The sequence below is a fragment of the Mustela putorius genome, unplaced genomic scaffold, assembly GCF_011764305.1.
Source record: "Mustela putorius furo isolate JIRA1106 unplaced genomic scaffold, ASM1176430v1.1 tig00000224_pilon_pilon_pilon, whole genome shotgun sequence".
Lineage (NCBI taxonomy): Eukaryota > Metazoa > Chordata > Mammalia > Carnivora > Mustelidae > Mustela > Mustela putorius.
In genome coordinates this window covers 8,813,192-8,839,444 of record NW_025421321.1, presented here as the reverse complement: position 1 = coordinate 8,839,444, position 26,253 = coordinate 8,813,192, and the positions used below count along the sequence as shown (strand labels likewise).

Genomic DNA, 26,253 nt, shown 5'->3' with positions numbered 1-26,253 from the left:
CTGTCTTTCCAGGCTACCTCAAAGGGAGGAGGCCACCTGCCCTCTGACCATAGGTTTCTGCTCCCCCTTCCAGATGTGACTATAGGAACTTAGCTCTTGTTTTCTCCTTTTTCTATTTCTGTGGGCTCTTCCCGTCAGCTTCAGGACATTCCCTGCCCAGCTGTGTGGTAGAAAGTCTCCACCGCCCTAGTCTAGCCCTGCTTAGTCTTCAGTGTATGGGTTCAGTCCACCTCCCTGACTTTTAAGATGTGAAGTCCAGTTTGTGGAGTTCCAAATAAATCCCTTTGATCTCTTAACAAAGCCTGGCACACCTTTTCAGCACATTTTAAGATACATTTTACAATAGATGGTAGGTCATAGTTAATTGGCATCATTTTTTTTCTTTCCTATTACACATATTACAGTGAATGACATTTTAGCTTAGGCTATTGCCTGGTCATGGCCTTAAACTCTATTCTGTAGTTCAAAAATGAGCAATCCCTTGTTTGTTCTAGCCTCTGTCTTCCTCTTCCCAAAGTAATGGATGCTTCTTCTTCAAAGGTATGAAGTCACTGGCCCAGCAGAAGCACAGGGTGACCCAGAAAAAATATATGTTGTTTATGTATTCAAGAAATATAAATCCCAGTATATAGTATCACTCTCTGAATTAATATAAATGGGATTGGAGCAACTTGATGCAGTAGATTGGCTTCCATGCTCACCCTGGAATGCAGCAAAAGAAAATATGGGTCCGGCTCAAAGAAGCCCAGAGCAAAGACATAAGGACTCCCAGACAAATGGGGTAGTTCCCAGCCAGGCTGTGGGCCAGTCAGTCCTTGAGAGGTCCTGGTGCAGGGTGAGGATGAAGGCCCCTCAAACTGAAGCCATTAAATGCTAGAATAATCCTCCTGTCTGAATCCTTGATCATTCAGAACACTTCTGATGATATTTTGACTTCTCAGTGTGTCTTTCTGGAAAAAGAAAATGTGTTATCAGTAAGTAATAATACCTTGTCCTTTGGCAGTCCTGTTCTCTCTGTCACTCTCTCCCCCCCACCCCCACCCCATACACACGATAATGAATGAGTGGACATGAAACAGAGGAGAGCCAAATCTTGCAAAAACAACCAAATCTAAGAATCTATGAAAAAATCTGGTAAGAATGAGGGCTTTCAGCTAGATCTGATTACAGACAACAGGAGCTGGCACTGGCAAGAGCCACTGGCTTGTTTAAATGAGTTAAACTTTCTCAAGCAGAAAGGAAGAAATTTAGTCAACATTCACAAGGGCCTCTGGAAACCCAAAGGCAGAGAAGCAGTCTGGCTTCCTGAAAGGCCGAACCAGCCCTGGTGGGGGAGGGGTTGTCTGTCAGCGGAGGAAGGAGTCCCTTTTCATTTTTTTTCTTTTGTTAATTTCTTTTCGGCATAACAGAATTCTTGCTTATGCACCACACCCAGTGCTCCATGCAGTATGTGCCCTTCCTAATACCCACGACCAGGCTCCCCCAACCTCCCACCCCATGTCCCTTCAAAACCTTCAGGTTGTATTTCAGAGTCTATAGTCTCTCGTGTTCATCTCCCCTTCCAATTTCCCTCAACTCCCTTCTCCTCTCCATCTCCCTATGTCCTCCATGTTATTTGTTATGCTCCACAAATAAGTGAAACCATATGATAATTGACTCTCTCTGCTTGACTTATTTCACTCAGTATAATCTCTTCCAGTCCTGTCCATGTTGCTACAAAAGTTGGGTATCCATCCTTTCTGATGGAGGCATAATACTCCATAGTGTATACGGACCTTATCCATTCATCCATTGAAGGGCATCTTGGTTCTTTCCACAGTTTGGTGACCGTGGCCATTGCTGCTATAAACATTGGGGTACAGATGGCCCTTCTTTTCACGACATCTGTATCTTTGGGGTAAATACCCAGGAGTGCAATTACAGGGTCATAGGGAAACTCTATTTTTAATTTCTTAAGGAATCTCCACACTGTTCTCCCAAGTGGCTGCACCAAATTGCATTCCCACCAACAGTGGAAGAGTGTTCCCCTTTCTCCACATCCCCTCCAACACATGTTGTTTTCTGTCTTGCTAATTTTGGCCATTCTAACTGGTGTAAGGTGGTATCTCAATGTGGTTTTAATTTGAATCTCCCTGAGGGCTAGTTATGATGAACATTTTTTCATGTGTCTGATAGCCATTTGTATGTCTTCATTGGAGAAGTGTCTGTTCATGTCTTCTGCCCATTTTTTGACACGATTATCTGTTTTGTGTGTGTTGAGTTTGAGAAGTTCTTTATAGATCCTGGATATCAACCTTTTGTCTGTACTGGCATTTGCAAATATCTTCTCCCGTTCCATGGGTTGCCTCTTTGTTTTGTTGACTGTTTCCTTTGCTGTGCAGAAGCTTTTGATCTTGATGAAGTCCCAAAAGTTCATTTTCACTTTTGTTTCCTTTGCCTTTGGAGACATATCTTGAAAGAAGTTGCTGTGGCTGATATTGAAGAGGTTACTGCCTATGTTCTCCTCTATGATTCTGATGGGTTCTTGTCTCATGTTGAGGTCTTTTATCCATTTCGGGTTTATCTCTGTGCATGGTGTAAGAGAATGGTCTAGTTTCATTCTTCTAGATGTAGCTGTGTCCAAAGAAGAACAAAACATTTGTTTTGACTCCATCCATGACACATAGAAATTAACTCTGTATATTTCAGGCTCAATGCAAAATCCTCGAGATAGAGTATGTAAACATTCCAGCTTTGGATCTAGTGAGTACTCTTGGCCCAGCCATCCAAGGCCAAGAGTATCTCCCTATGCCCATACCTATGGACTGGAAGTGGCGGTCAGGGAAGTTGGTTTACTTTCCCAAGAAATAAGGGTATGCTATACACTGAGTAGACACCAACCCAAAGGCATCTATATGAGTGCAGAAAGATTGAATGTAGCCTTGAGTTAAATACCAAGTACATTTAGTCTATTTCCTTAAGCTGATATTATGTCCCGGTCCAATGTGTGTTGCTTCAAAGGATGATATAATATAATGTCAAAGTTTCATCCATCAAATACATTTAACCACAGATGTCCAATGTCGTGGTACCATTGGTACCATGTACCAATGTCAGGCCTTATTACATTTGAAGTTGCATTTTTTATCTTGTTGGGAAAAGCATCGTGAAATCCGCTTTGAGAAGCAAGCTGAGTTTTCTCATAAATACTCTTAGGTTCTATGGAATGGAGTATTCCCAGAATTCCAAGCTGAAAGCAAATATGAGTATATCAAAAGCACATTTACTACAATTAATGGTAAATGAAAGGGCCAGGGGAGATATTTTGCATACATGCTTTACATTTATGCAACAATAAAATGTTATGGTTGAAAATAATGTACACTAGTATAATTCCAAGAAAATATAGAAATGTGAATAGAGTGTCTTCTATGGATTGTTCTTGGTGGATGGAGAGCAAAGAAGGGGACATAGAAGAAACTGTCGGGAGAGGAAAGGAGGGGAGAGGGTAGAAGAGGGCGAGGGGAGGTTTTTGAGTGAGGTTATCTCAGATGGTACCCTCACTACTCTGCCAGGAAAAGGTTTGACAAGGGTAATGCAGGAGATAGCTGAGTGGTCATCCTCCTAGCTCTCGAGGCAGATGGCTGGGAGATCTCCTGGAGCCTCTTTCTCAGCCACTCCCCAACTATCTAGAACCCACTGATCATTTAGCATGTGCTGTTTTCTCCCTGAAGAGTGACTTGGGGGAAAACCACAGTAGAGAATTTATTCTTGCAACTTTGTCATCTCTCTGTGAGAGAATGATTCTGAGCTGAGATTTAACTTGGCACAGACAGTGTTTTTTTCCCCGTTGGTCATAAGTCTCAGAAACCTTTTTATTGTTTCTTGGACTGAGGGCTTCCTGAGAAACTAAAGGGAAGAGTTTCTGACAAGGGTTGAGGGCCTTAGCTCAGAGTTAAGTTACATTCAGCAGCCAATATCCTCTTGGGGGCACACAGGTGAGACATGAGAATAAGGGAGATGTTTAAAAAGGCGAAGCACAAAATGTTAAGAACCTTCAGCCTCCCTGTGGCACTTATGACTCCAGAGTGTCAGTCAGCCTGGTTGCGTTGAGGCTTTCTCATGGTCTTGGGTGTAATATTTCAAAGAAGGTTTACAAGGAAGGCTGAGACTCTCACAGGTAGGGCTGGGAGGGTTGCCTATGAATAAAAGACCTCTTTTATGATGCTTTGGATGTTGCCAAACTTGGAATTTGAAATGATTTTCCTAAAAGACTTATCATTAAATAGAGCACCAAGTGGGAGGAAGTTAACGGTGAAAAAGTAGAATCAAAGACAGTAGGATGTCATCTCCAACCAGTAGCTTTATTTTGAGAGATGAATTAAATGGTTTTGATCAGTAGTTCTTTACTTCAATGGACCTAATGCTCTTTTTCTTGAAAAATATTTTACAAATGCCCTCTACTATTCTATAATGAAATTTACTGATAACATATCCTACCAACACATGATATTAAAAATTTAACTATAGGGACAGCTGGGTGGCTCAATCAGTTAGGTGTCCAGCTCTTGATTGTGGCTCAGGTCACAATCTCAGGGTTGTGGGATTGAGTCCTGCATCAGGCTCCACACTCAGCACAGAGTCTGAGGTTTTCTCTCTCTCCCTCTCCCTTTGACTCTCCCTCCCCCCACTAAAGTAAATAAATAAAATCTTTAAAAAATATTTAACTCTATTACCCTAACCATGATGTGAAGGAGAAATGAAAGTTATTTCACATTCAATTCCACATGTACAGACTTGGGTATGACTGAACCGGAAGACACAAAGAAATTGTCAGATGCTTGCAGGGACACCCAGAGAGGTCTGTAATGTGGCAGCTGCAAACTACAAACAGATGAAAACAGTCTGTGTCTCTCTGGAGATTCACCTATCATTAGTGGCATTGCCGTTGATGATGTGATTTTCTCCGGTGGTGTAAAAATCTTTTTTAAAGTTCCAGAAAAAATACAGTTCTACCTCCCCTCAATTTTTGTGGTAGCTGCATCTCCTGAAAATTGAGTACATCTTAAAATGGCACAAAAATTACTCTGTGATTCTGTGAAAAACAGAGTTAGGCTCCAGGCTCAGGTTTTACTCACATTCTGGTCTGGTGGGATATTTGATAGTTTTGTAGTATGAAGGACATTTTGTTGTATGGTACTGTCCTGGGTATTGCAGAACCTCTAGTATCCCAGACTTCTGTCCACTAAATGAAGCACCTGCCCAAAGAGACACCCTAAAGTACTTCCATCTAGACTTAGAAATACCCTAGGGTGTGCTGTTCCCCTTCCGAAGATCTATTTTCTCATAATCATGGGTTAGAAGAGCCCTTGGGGGGATTGTTGGTTAATAGGTGTTGATCTGTGGAGCAATTGGTAGCTCTTTAGTCATACAGATTTCCAGGCACCATCTGTGGTGAGATTCTGCTGAGGAAGTAGGGTTCTGGAATGTGCATGAGACATGGGTGTACATCCAGAAGTGGGGCCCACTGACTCAGTCATCTCTCTGATTCATGAGGCCCCTTTCCTGTATCTAGGGCCAGTGGCTATCCAGTCTGCATTTGAAAGAGGAGGGTTTGAACATCAATTCTCTTTCCAGCCCACTTGTTAGTCCAAATGCAAGCCATGAATTGGAACAGCAGGCTAAGTTCTTATGTAAATCCTTTTTCTGGGTCCTTTCTAGTATATGGCAGCTGTATGGTTGAGGGTGAGAAACACTTTGCTCCAGGTCTCCATATTGTAAAGTCCCATTGGCTGGCTTTGCTCCCCACCTACCCTTAGAAGGACCTAGAACAGATAAGTTGTTTTCGTGATAACGACCTGCATATTCATGGCTAGTTCCTGGTGAAATAAAGATGGTTAAGAAAAAATTGATTGTGGAAGAGTTGGGGCAAAGAAGGTAAAACACTGTTAAATGGAACAAATGAAAAATACCGAAATCAAACATCTAAGAGCCTTCAATGTGCAGAGTTAAGTGATTCATTCATTCATTCAGTAAATAATTTAAAATGCACCTACTGCATGTCAGGCTTTCTTCTAGACAATGGCAGTACAACAGTGAAAGAAACAGACCCAAACCCTACCCTCATGGGGCTTACACGGTAGGAGGCATAGAAGGTTATGAACAAGATCACAAGGTTATAGAGACAGTGTGCCAGAAGATACGTGGACTTCAGATGGGCTACGGCTGGTGGGCTACGGCTGTGTGTGCACTCTCTTGTGTGCACGTGTGTGGGGGACATCCAGGTCCTGGGCTTCAGCTACCTCTTTGGCAAGGAGCATTTCTTTGGCAATAGCGATTTGGAGTTTAGTAGTGGAGAAAGAATGGGAAAAAGATGTTGCTGTTGTCAAGACAGGAAATGATTCAAGTTTGGTAGAGCTTTTTAACAATGAAAAATGAAGAGAAACAGAACAACTTTGGCATGGCAATAATTGAATTTCTGAGTTTACGTAAGGAATGTTGAGAAACTTCTGGTCTCGAACTGACCTTTGGTTTGTTTTAAGTGCTTCATTATCTCTGAGGACGTTTAGATTTCAGTGCCTGAGAGTCGTCACGATATTGGCAAAATGCACTGCCCTATCGCAGGGACCAAGTTCTTTTACATTTCACACTTGATTACTTTAGCCTTGCCAGTTTGTGCAGAAATATCCGGCTTTTTAAATATGGTTTTGGTTAGTGTTTTTGGAATGAGGAATTTATCAGCAGTGGTGACAAGTACATACTCTGTCAGCCAGAAATGCTGATGTACTCTTTACCAGAAAACCTTCTATTCAAAATGACATCACATTAGGATTTTTTGCCGTATAGAGCTTCTATAATGTTTGCTTATTTGCATATCATTCAGTTAAAAATACTTCCAGGTACATTCATTATCTGTGATTTTTCTCAATAACTCCCTGGTATAACTGGGCAGGTATTTTATACCTATTTTACAGGTTCAGAGATCCTGAGTAAGGGACCCAAATTTAACTGATGTATGGCAAATAATGATCATCTCTATTATTGACCATGTATTAGACCATGTTTAAGTATTCTGTCCATATTATTCAGTCCTCACAACAACCCAATAAAAAAGGTACTATTAATAACATTATTTTTCCATCAGGCAAACAGAGAAGTTTAGTGACTTGCTCAGTACCACACAGCTAGTACGTGATAGAGCTGGGACTTAAGCAGTCCAGGTCAACTGTCTACACTTGCAACCACTTGGCTCTTCTCCCTGTAGTTGTGGAAAGCAGACTTCCTATGTTTTAAGGTGTTTTTTACTTTACAAACAATGATACCACAACAATGATAAATGGCAGGGCAGTGAAAGGTTGCAGTGTGACTGGCAAAGACCAGCAGCTTTGGAGAGTGAGCTGAGTTCCAACAGGTTATTCCACTCACTGAATAATCTTGGGCAAATTCCTTAAGCTTTGTTTCTGTCTCTAAAACAAGGGGAGAGTGACGCTGTTCATAGCATGGTGAGCATAAATGTGATGTCCTATTAAAGCATCTAAATGACTGTCAGACATGTAATAGTTGCTTGATAGTTAACACATTTCTTTCCTTCACAAATGATCAGTTATTAGGCATGGATCAGATGAAGCGTGGGGACATTATGATGCAGTAGATTAGAAACAACACTGGTGATTTTGCAAACATTGAGAAATTTGTGGTGGGACTTGTACTACCTAAAAGAGCATTTCAGATCTCAGGGATGAGTTTAGACCCAGTTTCTGGCAGGTGGCGCTTATGGAGGCTGCTGTTCTGTGAGTTATCATTTCACATTCTGGGTAAAAGATGAAGCAGATGGTGTTGGGGGTGATTCTCCCTCTGACTTCTTGATCTGCCCTTCGTCGTTGTTCCTGGGAAGATACTTCCATGAAGTACACAGGGGTCTCCATAAGGCTGCAAAAGCTTTAGGCAGAACAGAGGTTCTCAGACTTGTGGGCTAAGGACCCTTTTATGATCTGAAGAATTATTGAGAACTTTAAAGAGGTTAGTTTATGTGGTGAACTCTGTTGATTGGAAACTATTAGAAATTAAAACAAAATAAAAAATAAAATTTTATTGATCATCTTAGAATAAACATAAAATTATCACCTATTAACACAAATCACATTTCTTTTACAAAAATATACTTTGAAAACAAAAAAAAATTGAAAAAGTAGCATTGTTTTACATTGTTCTGGAAATCTCTTGAATATTCGGCTCAATAGAAGACAGACAAATTCTCATATCTGCTTCTGCATTCAGTCTTCGAGATAGACATCATGTAGCTTCTGGAAAACCCACTGTATACTTGAAAGAGAATATATATATGTGAAGAAGACATGTACCATCTTTGAGTCATTATCAAAGTAGTTTTGACCTTGTGGGCCTCTGAAAGGATCTCAGAGATCTCTGAGAACAACTAATATAAAATATTTGTTCTTTTTAACAATTTTTTTGAACACTCATAGAATTTCCTCTCAACTTTGCCCTCCTGATACCTGTTTTCAACCAATCACAATTGCTAATAATTCTTCCTTTTAATTTCTTGGGTTTTGCAACCCTAGAGATAGATTAACTTGGTTCTTTGGACTTTATATGTCTTCTACCCCACTTCTTTTCTTCCTTTCTTCCTTCCTTCCCTTCCTCCTCCCTTCACTTTCTTCCCTTTCCACTCCCTGGGCACAATCTTGGTCTTTCTGCCTCTGGGACCCATCAGTTGTCACATTGTCCTTTACCTGATATCATTCACAGTTTACTTCCTTCCTCAAAAGTCTCAGTCCTGGCTAACCTTTATTAATTCTAGGTTATGTTTTATTAATATTTCAAAAAACTTTCCCAAACAAAATTGAAAGGAAAAATTTTTTGAGATGTGTAAAGATGGCCATGTTCACGGCCAACTGTCATGGAAACTCTGGAAGCTGTGTAGCCAAGTTCTGCTGCCAGCAAGATTGACTAATAAGGCCTGGATTTACTTCTCATCGCAGACAACAAAAGAACTACACAAAATACATGAAGCCAGGGTTTTTAAGGCACTGGACCTCTTCCATTGAAGGCCAGGAAACCCAGAGAGATTGCTCCTGCTTACCTATTTGAGAGAGCTTTCAGGCTAAGGAAGAGAGTCCAACCACTTCCATAGGAAAGGGAGACCCAGGTGGAAACCAGCAAACTTCCCAGCAAACTGAATTGAGATAAAGCTAAACAAAAAGGGAGACCAAGATGGCTGTAGTTGACAGAATAGATACCAGAGAGGGGAGAGTTGCAATGAGGAAGAACTTCAAGTCTGCAGGGCGTCCCCCTTAAGAGTATAGCAGAGTACAGAAGAGCATATGTATGAGGCAACTACCTGAGGCCAGAAAATACACTATCCTACAGGGGTAAATAAAATAGTAGACCATACACAAGGCCAAGAATAATTTCTGTTCCAAAAAGCCAGACTGGAGAGCCTCATAACTTATAGGCATTTGGTAGGGCATGAGGATTAAGGGTTTCAGCAGTGGGGCAAAATGAGCCTCATGCTGAATGCTGCCACAGCCCTGCCTAACGTGTCATAAAGCCAAGACCCAAAATAACTGAGGCACTTCCAATAAGAAAAATGCATCCCCCAACACAAAAATACCCAGCATCCAACAAGTTAAATTCACACTATTTGTCATCTAAAAAGAAATTACTGTGGGGGCACCTGGGTGGCTCAGTGGGTTAAGCCTCTGCCTTCGGCTCGGGTCATGATCCCAGGATCCTGGGATCGAGCCCCGCATCGGCCTCTGTGCTCAGCAGGGAGCCTGCCTCCCTCCACCCCCCTTTCTGCCTGCCTCTCTGCCTACTTGTGTTCTCTCTCTCTCTCTCTGTCAAATAAATAAATAAAATATTAAAAAAAAAGAAATTACTGTGATTGCAAAGAAGTAGAAAAATAAAGAGGAGAGCAATTAATCAATCAGAACGAACTAAAACCAACACGGATGTTAGAGTTAGAGACTAAGGCAATTAGAGACCAAGACATTTGAAAGGTTATTATCACTGTATTCCATATATTTGAAACAGTAAATAGAGAAGTAGAAGATGTTAAAAATAAAAAAGAGACCCATCTCTAACTTCTAGAGATGAAGACTGCAGTGTCTGAGATCAAAATATACTGTATTGGACGTAGCAGAAGAATAGATTAATGATTTAAAAACACAATAGAAACTATCAAAATGAAACACATAGGAGAGAAACAAATGAACAAAGAGAAGGACAGAAGTATCAGTGAACTGTAGGACAATTTCAAGCAGATGGTTACGCATATGACTGAAGTCCCCCAGATGAAGGAGGGGTGACAGAAGAAATATTTGAACAATGGCCAGAGTTTTTCCAAATTGGATGAAAATTACAGTCCCGTTGATCCAAGAAGTTCAATGAACCCTGAAAAACACAGAGAAAAATACATTACATTCTGTGATAATCAAATTGTTTAAAACTGGTGTTAAGTAATAAAATCTTAAAAGCTGTCAGTGAAAGAGCACACAGAAGAACAAGGATGACAAGATGGCAGATTCCTCACAGAAGTAGTGTAAGCTAGAAGACTTTGAAGCAATGTCTCTAAAGTACTGAAAAAAATACTGTCAACCTAGAATTCTATACACAATGAAAATATCCAAATACAAAGGCAAAATTAAGCTGTTTCAAATATATAAAACGTGAATTCATCACAGGCAGACCTAACTACAAAATATTAAAGGCAATCCTTTAGAAAGAAGGAAAATGTAGACAGAGATTGGGGCTATCCAGAGAAATAAAGAGCCCTTGAAATAGTAATGAAATCATGACTTAAATTCCTTTAAGAGAAAATTGACTATTTAAAAAGAAGCAGTGATAATGTGGTGTGAGGTTTATAACATATATAAAAGTGAAGTGAATGCCACACATAGCAGAAAATCCAGTCAAGAAAAGATGGAACTATAGTATTGTAAATTTCTTCTTAAAAATTGAAGTATGATTGACATACAATATCATATTAGTTTCAGAGGACAACATAGTATGATTTTATACATTACATAATGATCACCTTTACCTTCTGTCACCATACAAAGTCACTACCATATTATAGACTATGTTCCTCATGTTGTGACTTTCATCCTCACGACTTAATTTATTTTATTTTATTTATTTTTTTAAAGATTTTTATTTATTTATTTGATAGACAGAGAGAGATCACAAATAGGCAGAGAGGCAGGCAGAGAGAGAGGGGGAAGCAGGCTCCCCATTGAGCAGAGAGCCCAATGTGGGGCTCGATCCCAGGACCCTGAGATCATGACCTGAGCTGAAGGCAGAGGCTTAAACCACTGAGCCACCCAGGTGCCCCACGACTTATTTATTTTAAACTGGAAGTTGTACCTCTTAATCCCCTTCACTTGTTTGCCTACCCTAAACCCCTCCCCTGCAACAACCACTGGTCTATTTCCCATATCTATGTGTCTGTTTCTGTTTCATTTTGTTTTTTAGATTCCACACACAAGTGAAATCATAGGGCATTTGTATTTCTCTGACTGACTTATTTCACTTAGTCTAATACCCTCTAGGTCCACTTACATTGCTGCAAATGGCAAGGTTTTATTCATTTTTATGGCTGAGTAGTATTTCACTGTATGTATGTATATGTGTTTATATATACACATATATCATATACAGTATATGTGTGTGTATGTATGTGTGTGTGTCTGCGTATATATATATACATACATATATATCCTAATATATATATATATTAGGATGCCTGGATGGCTCAGTTGATTAAGCATCTGACACTTGATTTTGGCTCAAGTCATGATCTTAGGGTTGTGGGATTGAACCCCACATCGGGCTCCATGCTGGATGTGGAGCCTGCTTGAGAGTTTCTCTCCCTCTTCTCCCCTTTCTCTAAAATAAACAAATAAACAAATAAATATATAGGCAGGAAAGTGTAAAGTCCATGACCTTGGCATCCACTGTAACCAGAAAAAGAAACACAAATCACATGTAAAGCAAGCAGAAGATAATAAAGATCAAAGCAGAGAGCAATGAAATAGGAAACAGAAATATAACAGAGAAATCAATGACACCAAAACCTGATGCTTTGAGGAGAGTAGTAAAATTGGTAGCTGTCTGGATAGCATGATCAAGAATAAAAGAGAAGACAGAAATTTAAATATCAGGGCTTAGGTAATATCAGTGCACTACACAATAAATATTAGAAAGATAATTATGCTAAGTGAAATAAGTCAATCAAAGAAAGATGATTATCATATGGTTTCACTCATATGTGGAATATAGGAAATAGCACAGAGGATCACAGGGGAAAACCTGAATGGGAAGAAATCAGGGAGGAAGATGAACCACTGGAGACTCTCGACTCTGGGAAACAAACTGAAGGTTGCTGGAGGGATGGGGTCACTGGGTGATGGGCATTAAGGAGGGCACATGATGTGATGAGCATTGGATGTTATTTGCAACTGATGAATCATTGAACACTACATCTGCAACTAATGATGTACTATATGTTGGCTAATGGAACTTAAATTTAAAAAAATAAATAAAAGGATAATGACAGAATATTAGGAATAAAGTTATGCTGAAAGCATTGACACTTACATGAACTGGATAATTTCTTTGAAAGACACTAACTACCAATATCACTGAAGAAGAAACAGATGACTTGAATAGGCTCCTATCTGTTAAAGAAATTGATTTGTAGTTGAAAATCTTCCCAGAAAGAAAACTGCAGGCCCAAATAACTTCCCTGGCAAGTTCTGCCAAACACTTAAGGAAGAAATAATATCAATTCTGAGAGACTTTTCTAGAAAATTGAAGAGGAATAAACATTTCCTGACTCATGAGTTCTCCCCAACTTTTTGAGGTTAGCATTACTTGGATATCAAAACCAGATAAGATATTACAAGAAAAAATAATTATAGACCAACATTCCTCAGGAAGAAAGACATAAAAATTCTAAACAAAATACTAGTAAATCCATTCCAATGATATATAAAGATGCTAATACATCATGGCCAAGAAGGCTTTATCCCAGGAATGCCAAGTTGGCTTAGCAATGGAAAGTTGATACATATAATTTACTGTATTAACTAAAAAAGAATTTCTTGTAAAAATTGTTAAAAAATCATAAAAAATTGTAAAAACTAAAAAAGGAAGACCATGGAATGATCTCAACAGATGCATAAAAAGCATTTGACAAAATCTGACTTCTATTCCTGATAAAAATTCTCAGAAAATTAGGAATTGAAGTGTACCAGATAAAGGGCATCTAAGGAAGACCTAGAGCTAACATCATAGACTGGAAGATTTCCCCTAAGATTAGGAACATGGCAAGAATGTCCACTTTCTTCACTTCTATTCAGTATGGTACTAAAGGATCTAGCTGGTGTAAAAAATCAAGAAAAGAAATAAAAACCACCCAGATTGGAAGAGAAGAAGTAAAACTGTCTTTATGTGCAGACAACATGGTGATTTACTTAGAAAATCCTATGAAATCAATAAAAAGCTACTAGAATAAATGGGTTTTGTGGATCACAAGATCAATATGCAAAAACCAGTTGGATTTCCATATACTAATAATAAATAGTCAGGCATCAAAATTTAAAAGCCATACCCTTTACAATTGATAATATCATTGTCAATATTATTGACATCATTTTCATATCAGTAATATGAAAAACCTTGAGATAAACTGGAAAGAAGATGTACAAGATCAGCATTTGAGAGGGTAGCAACAGGGGTGTGGTTCTGCCCTTGAACCTACCGCGTGCCTGCACAGTTCTTGTCTGTGGTTTCTGCTCCCTGCCCTGCCTGGCTTGGGTTTCTCTGCAGACGGCATTTGTCTCTCCCAGTTGCTGCCTTTCCCTGAGACTTCTATGTATCTACTTCACTACTTCCATACATAGAGCGGGGAAGGTGGAGAAAGTGCTCAATACTTTCTAAGCATTGTGTTTTATTCTCGACTTCCTCTCCTTTTCCTGGGACAGCATAGGGAAAAACTCTTCCTAGGGCTTTTCTCTGCATTCAAAATCTTATGCACTTTCGTTCCTTAGGCTCTTAGGAAAGCCTGGGCTCTGGATGCCACCCACACTTCTCCTTGGGAACCTTCTCTGAGACTGTTTCTCTGTGTCATTATTTTGATGTCCAGATTGGGAAACCATCAAGTTACTTTACAAGCACACAGTTAATATGTCAAAGCAATAGGGCAAAGCACCGTAAATGATCTTTTCCTTAGAGAATAACAAAAAGGAATGAATGTAGCATGTAAGATTTTACAATGCTAACACAATTGTACTTTGAATCTTGGTCTCTTTCTTTCTCTTTTTAAACCAAAAAATAATAAATATCCTGTTGCTGATTTTATGATCTTGTGACTGTGGACAATAGTGTTGTCTCTGCAAGAAATCATTTGTGGGTGCAATAAAAGCTTGGGGTGACACTTATCATAAAAAACTTCTCTGCATTCTCCTTTTACCTGGTCAGTTGACTGCTTCTGACATTCAGAGTTGTATACGAATATTCTAGGACAGGGGATGGAGATATCCACCCCTTCCCCAATACATGGTTCCTCTCCCTGAAGATCTTGGGATATAGACATGAAAAAATTATGGACAAGGTATATTCATATACTGATGAATATAAAGTACTTACAAAAAATGAGCACATAAAATATAGAGAAAACATGTGATCTTGTATGATTTAGCTGAGCAATGAAAGGTAGACTGAATGATGACACAGTTGATCAGAAGGAAAGAGGAAGGTGTGAAGATTCTTTCTTGGGTATAGATTTAAAATGAGCAGATTGCTTATTTTGGATGAAAACTAGTGCCCCAGAAAAGGACCTCTAGTCCAGAGGCCCTGAATTGTCTAGACTGTAGAGTAGCAACATCCAATAGAACATTCTACAGTGATGGAAATGGTCTATGGCTGTGCTGTCCAATATGGTAGTCACTAGTGACGTGTGGCTATTGAGCTCCTGAAGTATAGCTAGGGCAACTGGAGGAACTGAATTCTTAATTTTAAATAATTTAAATAGCTTCATGTTTCTGGAGGTCCCATGTATTGGATAGCACAGATCTTCTGCATTTACTTTTCCTGAGTTGCTCTGTTTCTTGGAAAACCACTGAATAACAACACTAGAAACTAAATCATCTTGCAGTTAGCAATTGCTGAAAAGTACAAGGTTATAGCTACTTCTTTTACTCAAAATACCATATTTAAAGGTAAACCTGTTCGACTATCCCCAAACTCTCACTTTTCCTTTATTTGCTGGTGAGATAGTCATAATCACAATTTTCAGGAAGTCTAGTAACTGGGCAGTGGCCAGACGTGATACTGGAGGAGGGAGGCCAGGTGTCATTTTCATTCAAAGAGAACTTGCATGCTCTACTGACTCTGTATGCTACGGGACAGGTCAACAGAGAGTTGGCACACATTCCTGAGTAGGGTCATTGCTTTGCTTACCTAGTATTGTGTCACAAACTCAGTGACTTAAAACAACAATGTACCATTTTGTTTTTCATGGTTCTGGGATTGATGGGACTCAGCTGGGTGGTTCTCCTTTGGAGACTCTCCCATGGTGGGAGTTGGTTCTGGCTGTCATCTGGGGCTACAGACTGGAGTGCCTCCATGTGATGATGTCCATGTGGTTTAGGATGGCAGTCCCAGGAGACTAACACCTCTTACCTGACAGCTTCGGGCACCAGGAGTGAGTGTTTCAAGAAACCTAAGAAGAAGCCGAAGGGTTTTTTGATGACCTGGTTCCTGAAGTTCCAAAAAGTCAGTTCCACCTCATTCTATTGGTTGATACTGGTTGAGTAAGGCAGCGAGCCCAGCCCAGATTCAAGGGGAGGGAAATCAGACTTCACTTCTTGATTGGCAAAGCAAAGAATTTGCAGCCATCTTCCATCTACTACAGTGATCATATTAAAAGGGAACCACTGAAAGAAAACAAATTGACAGTGATGTTTAGAAAGGATCAAAAAATTGAGAGGCCGCAACATGAATCTGGATTTTGGAAGGTGCTTGTGGAAAAGAGAAAACACAGAGATGAGTTACCAGAAAATTACAGAGAACCAAAGGGGGTGGGACCCTGTAGAAATACCTGGAAAAGCATTTAAGGCAGCCAGTACTTTCGTTATGTTTAAAAATGAGTCTTAAGCATGGAGGACATGGGGAGTTAGAGAGGAGAAGGGAGTTGGGGGAAATTGGAAGGGGAGGTGAACCATGAGAGACTATGGACTCTGAAAAACAATCTGAGGGTTTTGAAGGGATGGGGCGGGGAGGTTGGGATACCAAGTGGTGGGTATTAGAGAGGGCATGGATTGCATGGAACATTGGGTGTGGTGCAAAAATAATGAATACTGTTATGCTGAAAATAAAAAATAAATTTAAAAAATGAGTCTTAAGGAAGGCAGGATTTTTGTTTTGTGTCTCATATATGACTGAGGACAAAGGCTTTAACAGGCCCCTCTCAGCTGATGTGGGAAGCTGGTCACAGCTACCTTTTGGATGGGGATAGGTGGTTTGGTTACTGGTGCTTTGACTTTTATGTGTTGAACCAATGTTTGAATCAAGACCTGGCATAAGAAAGAGGCCACCCGTCTGGTTCCATTAGGTGCAGCTGTTCTTAGAAGCCACCGAGTCTATGAGTCTCTGCAGCTTGCTGTGCTGTTTCTGTGTTGTGAGCGTGGAAAAAAACCAGGTGCAAGAAGCCTTTGGCGCACAGTTGCTTTCACTGAGTGACATTAAAGCTGCAATTAGGACAAGAAGTTGGTGTGACTGCCTGCCTGCCTTGTCCGTCTTTTCGTCCTCCTCTTATAAAGGAAGTTAAGAAACAGTGTACTGCCCGAGGCAATTTTATGATACTCTCCACTTTCTCCTCTGCTCCCATCTCAAGTTCACATGCTGCTTTCTGGTTGGTAAAGGTCTTGCAAAATCGGAGGAATTTGAACGGGAAGACGATAAGAGAAACCCACAGCTAACTGCTTGGAGGAAGGGACAGGACTGAGCCAATTAAAACGAGAAGGGGCAGTAGTGGGAGGTACTACAAGACACAGATTGAAAAAGTGGTTATTTGAAGGTCAGGAGGTGGAAAATTTGTGAAAGGAACACAAAATGAGGCTGTAGAAGGAAGTCCATGTAGGACAGTGGTTTTTAAATCTCTCTCTGGGAACACTGTGGTTCTGTGAGCAGTTACTGGCAGGTCTATAAATAACAAAAAAGAGGTGTAGCAAGAATCACAGAGGCCCTGTGTGCGAAGATGTAATTTTATTTTCCACAAACAGAAGTCAACTTAGCCCACGGATCTTCATTTCCATCTCTAGCATCAGAAAAAAAAAAAAATCTGGCCAATTCAGAGTCTCCACTGGTTCAAGGCTCCATCTCTTCTTTGCAGAATCCTTCCCTCTCCCAACCCCTTTTGTCCTTCTGGACAGTCACTGGGGTTCTTTGGGGGTGGTGGAGGTGAAGGGCATGGCCTATCACTGCTTGTCCTGCTGTCTGGGGAGGGTCTCTGTCCATAGGTCATTCTCTGGACTTAACGACCCCAGCTGGGATCACACTTGCCCCAGTGTCCCCAGCTGCCAAGGCTGCTCTCAGCGTTGCCCTTCTTACCCCTTAGCAGCTCCTTTGGAGGCTCTGGGGACTGAAATACCCTGGGAGTGTTGCATCATCGTTTGTGAAACAGCCCGTCCTCAGGCCCAGGAAGCTCTATGGTCATAGCTGCCCCTTGGCACAGACCATTCTGGACATAGGGCTTTGCTATGATGGTCCTGATGGACTGTGATGTCCCTGACGGTGTCCAGGACTTTGTTTCTTGTGCACTATTAGATCTTCCTCTCAAAGAAGGGGATTTGAGCAGCTTGATGGGAGGGCATATGAAATATGATCTCTTTTTTTAAAAGTAGGATCCACGGTGGTCCAGCGCAGAGTCTGAAGCGGGGCTTGAACTCATGACCCTGAGATCAAAACTCAAGTTGAGATCAGGACTCGGACACTTAACCAACAGAGCCATCCAGGTGCCCCCAAATCCCCAGGGAGATGGTCTCTCAAGAAAGGTGGTCTGGAGGGTGGCCAAGTCTTCCAAATAAGAGGAGTCTCAGAGGTGGGAAGGCAGTGAGGGAGACACACTTAAGATTGTGTCACAAGACTCTGGCTGTTATTTCTGTTTCTCAAACACAGTTGGCATTGCCTTCGTGAAGGGCATGTCTCACACTGAAGGACACACTCTCATTCAGAGCATGTGCATGTGACTGAGACCAGAGTATACAGGCATGACAATCTCCGCCTCACAAGTCTTCAGCTCTGGTATGCAGCAGGACAGGTGGACACATGAGCTACCTAGGAAACAAAGGGAAGAGGGAGTCGGGGAAAGTGGTTAGCATGGCTGAAGAAGGGAGGAGGTGAATTCAAGGTGCCAGATAGGACAGTGGTTATAGGTGAGAAGGGGAGGGCTTCAAAACCCGTCCTCATATTAGAGGGGTGTTTGTCTTATCTGAGTCTAGGGGCCCATGTGTCTAGCAGGATAGTTGGCCTAGGGGTGGGTGGGAAGCATCAGAATATGAAGAAAAAAACAAGGAAAAGTATAATTTTAATTTCCACATGACTTCACAGATCAATTTTACTCTCAACTTGTAAACTGTTTAAAAACCTTCACTGTATAAATGGTGAGATGTGTTTATTTCACCAACAATGCTAGTTGTTGGTGAACTATCACCATCACGGTGGGGCCTTGGGCTTAGAAGAACAGGTGTTCCCAACCCTGGGGGCCCGTTGGAATCACCTGGAAGGTGTTTGTGTGTGTGTGTGTGTGTGTGTGTGTGTGTGTGTGTTTAAGATTGCATTTATTTATTTGATACAGAGAGAGAGGTCACAAGTAGGCAGAGAGGCAGGCAGAGAGAGAGGGGAAAGCAGCTCCCTGCTGAGTAGAGAGCCCAATGTAGAGCTTGATCCCCGGACCCTGAGATCATGACCTGAGCCAAAGGCAGAGGTTTAACCCACTGAGCCACCCAGTCACCCCCACCTGGGAGTTTCAGTAACACTGGCATTTGGGCCACCTCAGCCCCAGAGAGTTTCATGTGACTGATCTGGGAGTCAGGGGTCCAGATCTCTCTCCTGGTGATCCTAAGGTTTCAAAAACCACACTCTAAAAAGGAATCCTAAAGAGATGTGGCCATCTGATGAATTTTCACAATACCATGTTACTGGCCATAGAGTTGAGCCCGTTCCTTGGAGCAAGAGGAAGCAGATGCAAACACTGGAACCAGATAAAAAAAAAAAAAAAATTAAGAGAGGTTATCATCATTCCAGACCACAAGGCAGCATTTGCACTGATGAATTATTGCTGCTATTTTCTTTGTCTGGGCCAGCGCCTGCCCAGCCTGGAAGGGATATAGGAAGGGAGGGTGTGAGTTCTGTTAGGAGGGAAGCCATCATCATCTACTCAATGTCTCCTCAGAGGAGGATGGCTCATTAGGGCCTCAAAACAAATCAGGGTCCAGTCACTTGCTGGAGGCACAGAGTGGAAAGGGAAGAGCTACTTCCAAGCCCCTGGCTGTTGGGCTTAGAGCCCAAGGCAACTACTCTGGTACTTCAGCCTCCTTCCCTCCGTGCACCAAGGTTCACACCTGGCCATTCATTGCATTCCTCTCAGTACCGATTCTCACGTGCAAAATGAGTGGATGGGAGTAAGTGGGTCTTAAGCTGAAAAGAATTACCTGGTCTGGCCAAGAATTCTGGTATCAAGACTGTACCACCTGTAAGCTCCTTTTTCACCTGGGCACATAAATAATAACAAATAGCAAGGGACTCCTGCGTTGTATTAACCTTGTGCGGGTGCTGGTTTACAGTAGTAATTAACGTCACCCATGATATGGGTGCTGATACGATCCCTTTTCACAGAAGAGACGGAAGTACCAAGAAGTTAGTGCGTAAGAAGCCAGGGTGAGGAGGGGGTCAGGCTTCAAGCTCCAGTGGCTGACCTGAAAACCCACTGGTGGGGAGCTCGATTCGTCCGACTCATGCCCAGGACCCAGTTGGGTGGTAGCCAGGTTACGATGTCCAGGTGAATCGCTCCAAAAGTCACTTCTTGTGGGATGACCGTCACTGCCCCGCGTGGGGCGGGGGCCCCGGACCCGCGAGGATGCGTGGGCCAGGGCGGCGTTCCTGGCTCCCAGGCTTTTTCGCGTAGGGCGCGGGGCACCCGGCCAGCAGGCTCCCTCCCCCGCCGGGCCCGCCCGGGCGTCTCCGCCCGCCCCCGTCAGTCCCCGCCCGCGGCGCCGGAGCTGGAGCCCGAGCCTTAGCGCTGCAGGAGCCGCGCCCCGCAGTTCCCGGGCGCAAGGGCAGTGCGGCTCCTGTTCGTGCCCGCGCCGGACCCGTGAGCCGACCCGGAGCGCGCGGCAGCGGCCGGGAGGGGCGCGAGCGCGGTCGGCCGGCGCCCCGAGGAACCCCGGCATGTGACCGCCGTGCGCCCGCGCCCCGGAGCTCCCGAGCCCCTCGCCCAGCTCCCGGGGCGCTCGCCCCGGCGCGCTGGGCTCGGGGCCGTCGGGGGCTCGCCCAGGTAGGAGGAATCTGCAGTGTGCCTGGCTAGCTGGCTGGCAGGGCAGGCGGGGTTGGGGGTGGGGGGTACCCGCCGTGGCTTTGACACATTTCCCCTTTGCACAGACCGCGCAGAAAGCGTCCTTCCTCTGTCCCCCTTGCTTGTCACTTTGTTGTGGAAGAAGGTGATGGTGGAGTAATCTGGCGGGGGGGGGGGGGGGGGTGGGGGGGTGGTGTGTGTGTGTGTGTGTGTGTGTGTGTGTGTGTGTGTATATATATATATATATATATATATATATATATATATTCCTGTGTGCAGCCGGAATAAGGGTAGTTCAAATGCCTGTGGTGTGTGGCGGGTGGGGGCTTGCGACGGTCCTGGAGGGTTGTTCCAGGGTGTGTGTGTGTGTGGGGGGGTAGTTAAGTAAATTGCTTTCAGGCATTTGAATCTGGCCAAGTTCAGCTGCTTTGGGAGTGTCCCTCTCAGGGATTTAGGCTCAGATGGGTCAGTCTGGTCAACAAGATTGGGGAAGAAGGGTCTACACAGTTGGGGAGGGTAACTTGTGCTGCCCCCTCCCTCCCCCAACCCCCTAGGGAAGGGCTGATGCTGGGTGTAGCTACTGACATGCAGAAGGCGTTTATTCACAGTAGGCAGGGCCAGTACTTCACAGTTTATAAGACCCTTTACATTTCTTTTTTATCCCCCCAGCAGGATATTATCACTTTCCTTTCACAGCAGAGTGAAGCAGAGGCTTACATAGGGTGACACTAACTTGGGGGACTGGTGTCCAGAAGCCCTTTGGACTCCAGACCTATGCCTTCTGCCTTCTGCCTTCTGGCATGACCTGCCTTCAGGTCTTTCTCCTCTGTGCTGTTGAGGGTGCTCAGATTCCTGCCAGGGGTAGCACTGGGCATCCCCAGTGATTCCCACTGGCACGAGACATTCCCCAGATGGGCATGTTCTGGGGGTTTTAGCTCCCCAGTCTAGAAACCAAGTAAGGGATGTCTCGGCCACGGATGCTGTGGAGAAAAGGTGAGCTGAGATCCATCCATCATTGGAAGGTGCTGGCTGGGTTACCCTGGCTTGTACCAGGCTTGTGGAAGGTGAATGTATCAAATGGAACTAACTCCATGACTACTGGTGAACTGAGGAGAGCCAGGGGATGAAGTTGGGGGCGGGGTTGGGGTGCTTGGGAATTTTGCAGCCTCTTTCCCACCCTGTTTACGTGCAGCTGTGGGCACCTTTTCCTCTCTTGACTGCTTTTAATTTCTGATTTAATATTCTGTGTTCACATCCTGTATTGTGTTTTGAGCTAGACAAAAATGAGGGGCCTTTGGGATGGGATTTGATGAGTGAAGGGATAGGGAACCCCTTATTTATTTTCAGTCTTATTCGGCTCGCTGCCACTGTACTGTGTGTGGAGCATGACTTACACCTGTCCACCCTTGGGTAGTCTCCATGTGGTTCCAGAAAGGGTGTTTGACCTGAATTCTCCATGTGACTTTCACATGGCTGAATTAACCCCCCCCCCTTTTAAATACACTCTATGCTTTCTGTATGGGATAATGTGGTAAGGCTTTCTTTATGGATTTTTTTTTTAAAATAATATCTTTTGAGTAATTCTTTTGCTGTTGGTGACACACTGTTCAATATTAGATCCACTAATTTATTTAACAAATGTTTACTAAATATCTCCTATTCTGGGTTGTATTCTGAGTACAGAGGATAGAGCAGTGAATAGAAGCGATGCAAATCCCTGCCCTCTCATGGCTATGAATCGGTTCCCGGGACAACTGCAGTCTCTCTGCATAAGGAAGTTCTTTGAACTTTGCCTCTTTGAATGGCAAAGAGGGGTGTGGGCATCCTGGCTGTTCACAGGCAGGACATCATTCAATGTCTCCAGTGGAGAAGGCAGGAAGGTAACGGGTGCAGACATGGCGCCTGGGTTCCTGAGGATTGGCAAGGGTGCTGAGATATACTCTAGGGCCCAATTGTGCACTTGGATGGGGGATGATGGAAAGCGTGTGCTTGGGATGCATGGGGGGGGCAGGGGAGATGGGCGTCCACCTGGAAACGGGTAGAGATGTCAACAGAACGTCTTATTGATCAGCTTCAAAGCTGGACAGTTGCAGTGAAATTACCATAGCACGGGGGCTATGGAGGTACAGAGCATCAGCTGCATATTGACCCACTGTGAACTTGTCAGCTGAAGGACAGCAGGCATTAGGAAGCACCGGGACTCACTGGCTGTGGTTCAGCTCCATGATGTTCCCCGTTGCTGCTGTGCACAGGAATTGGGTTTGTGTTTTCCTTTTTTTGAGGTTTCGAGGTCATCACGCGGGCTTGCAGGATCTGTGTTGTCAGCAGCTTTGTTCCTCGCTCCCTCCACCCTTGTGCTGTGACCCCGGGAAGTGGGCTGCAGCTTCAGGGCCATGCTCAGCGCTTGGGAGCACTTGGAGGAGCCTTGGCTCCAGACTGATCTCACCAAGCACTGAAAGGGGCTAGGGTTTCTGAAGGTCCCTGGTCACCTGCATGCCTCTGAACTGGGCGCTGTCTCCTCATCTCATACATGTGGCAGAGTAGCAGATTCTTTGTTTCTTTTTTCCATTCCTATCTGTTCCAGAAAGGATTTATAAGATGCCATGGGTTAAAAATCGGATGAAAGAAAACCAAGAGTGGAGATGAAGTAGGCCTGCAGTGAGTCTAGAAATGTAAACTTTCATGAAATGCAGATTTGCAGAGTTGTCAAGTGTGGCTGCAAATACAGAGGGAAGCCTGTTCCTTACCCTTGCTTGAACCTTCGCAGTGCCTGAGGCGCTCTGATGAGAAATGGCAGGACTTGACCACAGAGCAAACAAACTAGCATGTCTGGGGGTGTGCCCAGACACCGGTGTTTTTAAAGCCCCCAGGTGGTTCTGATGTGTAGCCAGTGTGGACGACACTGATGTACTTTCCTGCCGGCAGTAGGAGAGGGGATACCTAGTGGGGCACAGCCATCTGTGTCTTCAAGATGTAACGAAAGTGCTCAGAAATAAAAGAATTCCTGGGATGAAGAAAAGTGGGACCTTTCCCCTGCATGTCCCCATTTAGGAGGAGCAATTTTAGGCTGTCTTTTGAAATGATTCTCCATTGTCAGTGCAGTTGGGTCACCGAGTTTCAGCTGGACTTAGGATGCTAGTAGGAGGTGGGGGAGGTGGCCTGTGCACCCTGAGTTCTGCACATGCAGCTTCCCAAACCAGAGAATGTTAAGGATCCCAACAGATACAGCCTATGACTCCTGACTGTGAGATCAATCAAGAGTTACATGCTGTCACTTTGATCAGTACCTCTCAGCTAGTTCAGAATCCCTTACCCCCTTTAATGCAAATATTTACAGTTCTGAAACGATATAAGAAAACTTACCCATAATGGAATTTCCAACTAGTTAGTATAATAGCTAGATATAAAGAATCACTGTGTGGATGGGTGCTTGGGCAGAGCCAAACTAGAATCCAGCGAAGCCACTTAATGTATCATGGAGACTAGACTATAGGGTTGCAGGGGATGGCTCCAAGTGTGGTCCGGAACAGAGGCATCCTGGTGGGGATCCAAGTACCCCTGAATGATGAGTGACTTTTGCTCAAGGTCTAAGGTCTATATGGTAGTCAAATCTAGTCTCCTCTCTGTTTTCACAGTAATCACATTCCTGGAAGATTCAATTATGTCTGAAACGTGTGCCAACAATATATATTCTATGTAAGTGTAGGATAGAATTAGGCGCTGGGCTCTCCAAATGGTAAATGATGTGCGTGGCTTGGAGGTCATGTGGGACAAGAGAGTCTTTACTTTGCGGAACTGCCCTGCATTGTTCTGGAAGTGACTCTACTACTCCGTGCTTTGTTGTGATCACCCTAAGTGTCCCCTTCTCCACACTTTCAAAAGTGCTCCCTTAGCAGCCATACCAGCCTCTTTGAAAACCAAGGGTTTCCCCCTCATCACTTGGGAGTAAGTGATTAAAGCCCTAATGTCACTTTGCACCCTAACATAGCAGGGTGCAGATGGGGTGGAAGCCAGCCATCCAGAGTGACTCATGTTGACAGTTACGGGGTCCTATTGGTGGTGATGAAATCAGGATGGTGGGGCCATGTGCTGTGAAATGTGGCTAGTAAGGGGCACAAAGGAACTTTGGGGGAGGATAGAAATGGTCTGTATCTTGATGGAGTACTCCTGGGGTATATAGTTGTTAAACAGTTAATGGAATTCTACACAGGTATACCATATTCCCGGGGTATACAATTGCCATGGTTAATGGAATTCTACACGGGCATACTGTATTCCTGGGGTATACAGTTGTCATGGTTAATGGAATTCTGCCTGGGTATACTGTATTCCTGGGGTATACAGTTGTCACAGTTAGTAGAATCCTACGCAGGTATACTGTATTCCCAGGGTATTCAGTTGTCACAGTTAATGGAATTCTACACTTAAGACTTACTATGTGTTTCACTGTATGCATATTCTATCTTCGTTAAAAAAAACAAACAAACCAAGAGGAGTGAAGACATAGAAAAATTCATGTAGAGAATGTCTAGTCCCCCATGATTACCTGTAACACTCACTTTGAGAAACAGAAACTATTGTGGTGGCCTGGTGGGCGGTGCTTGGGGACAAGCCCTGGGAGGCAGGGTTCAGGTATGGAGCCCTTGGCAAGTGGAATGGGAGCTGTGCAGGAGGGCTAACAGGGTCAGGCAGATCACTTGAGAGGAGACAAGGGCCGGGAGAGCAGAGCCTTTCCCATTGCTGGGTCTGGTTGCTGTGGTCCAGAAGCACAGGTTCATTGTGGAGAAATGGACACTGTGTGAAAATTCAGTCCAGCCATCAAGAGGCTCTGGTCTGGCCATTCCTGTCCTTAGCCCTCTGCTGATGGTAATCCTGTCCCTCTGTGCCTTATTCTTCCCTTTTCTGTTAAAACCCATGTGAAACCACATCTGGTGGCTTCATGCCTTGTCATAGCTGAACAACTTGGACAGCCTAGCGACCCCTAAAACCTCTGTGACTATTTTCCCTTCATCTCCATATCCCTGTCCATGATAGCCTTTGATGATTAAAAAACTTTTCTTGTCTCATTTGTGTGAGTAAATAAGCCAGATGAATCTGCTGTGAGCCAGCATTTGGATTTTCTGATAGGAAGATGGCCAAAATTTCAGTGTTTCTCACACCTTCTGGGATGATGAGTGTTTCTATTGCCTCCACCATGGGTGTGGTTTTGTCTACTCATAGTTCTGTAGAACTCTTTCTCTGGGGGAAAATCAGGGATAGCCATGCTGAACAAATGCATAATCGGGTTTTAGGATGTCATTGTATGGTGGGGTATGTGTCACTCTTCTCTGCATAACAGATATGGTTCTATTATACTGTGGTGACTCCCAGACTCCTTTGTGTCCACATCCTTGGTCTCCTTCCTTTCTTGAGCGTGGAACCATCCTGGGGGGCCTCCTTGATGTTAGGGCGAGATTGCTCTGTGTGGCCTCATGCATGTGAAGTTGTGTGGCCCTTATGGTTCCATTTCCCATGACTAGGACCAGGTAGAGTTGATTGTTGTCTATGCAGGACAGTGCCTCCCAGATTTTACCAGCAAAGGACTCCTCTTGAGAAATGAAAAGTCTAGCTCTCTAAAGTAGCCCCCTCAAGGGCCATTTCTTTGATGACTCATACTTTAGCTCTGAGAGATTTTTCTT

General features: G+C 43.5%; 1 protein-coding gene across 5 annotated transcripts in view; it reads left to right on the top strand.

Moving 5' to 3' along the window:
- The window catches only part of IL1R1 (interleukin 1 receptor type 1), a 73,284-nt gene that overhangs the window by 18,066 nt on the left and 28,965 nt on the right, over positions 1-26,253 (top strand). For 2 of the 5 annotated variants that reach the window (XM_045077633.1, XM_045077632.1), the window contains exon 1: positions 20,263-20,557. The exons of 2 other annotated variants lie outside the window; for them this stretch is intronic. The gene's annotated coding sequence lies outside the window, so the exon portion shown is untranslated. Of the gene's footprint in view, positions 1-20,259; positions 20,558-26,253 lie in introns of those variants that run through there. One more of the 5 variants, XM_045077634.1, reaches the window with a different exon arrangement.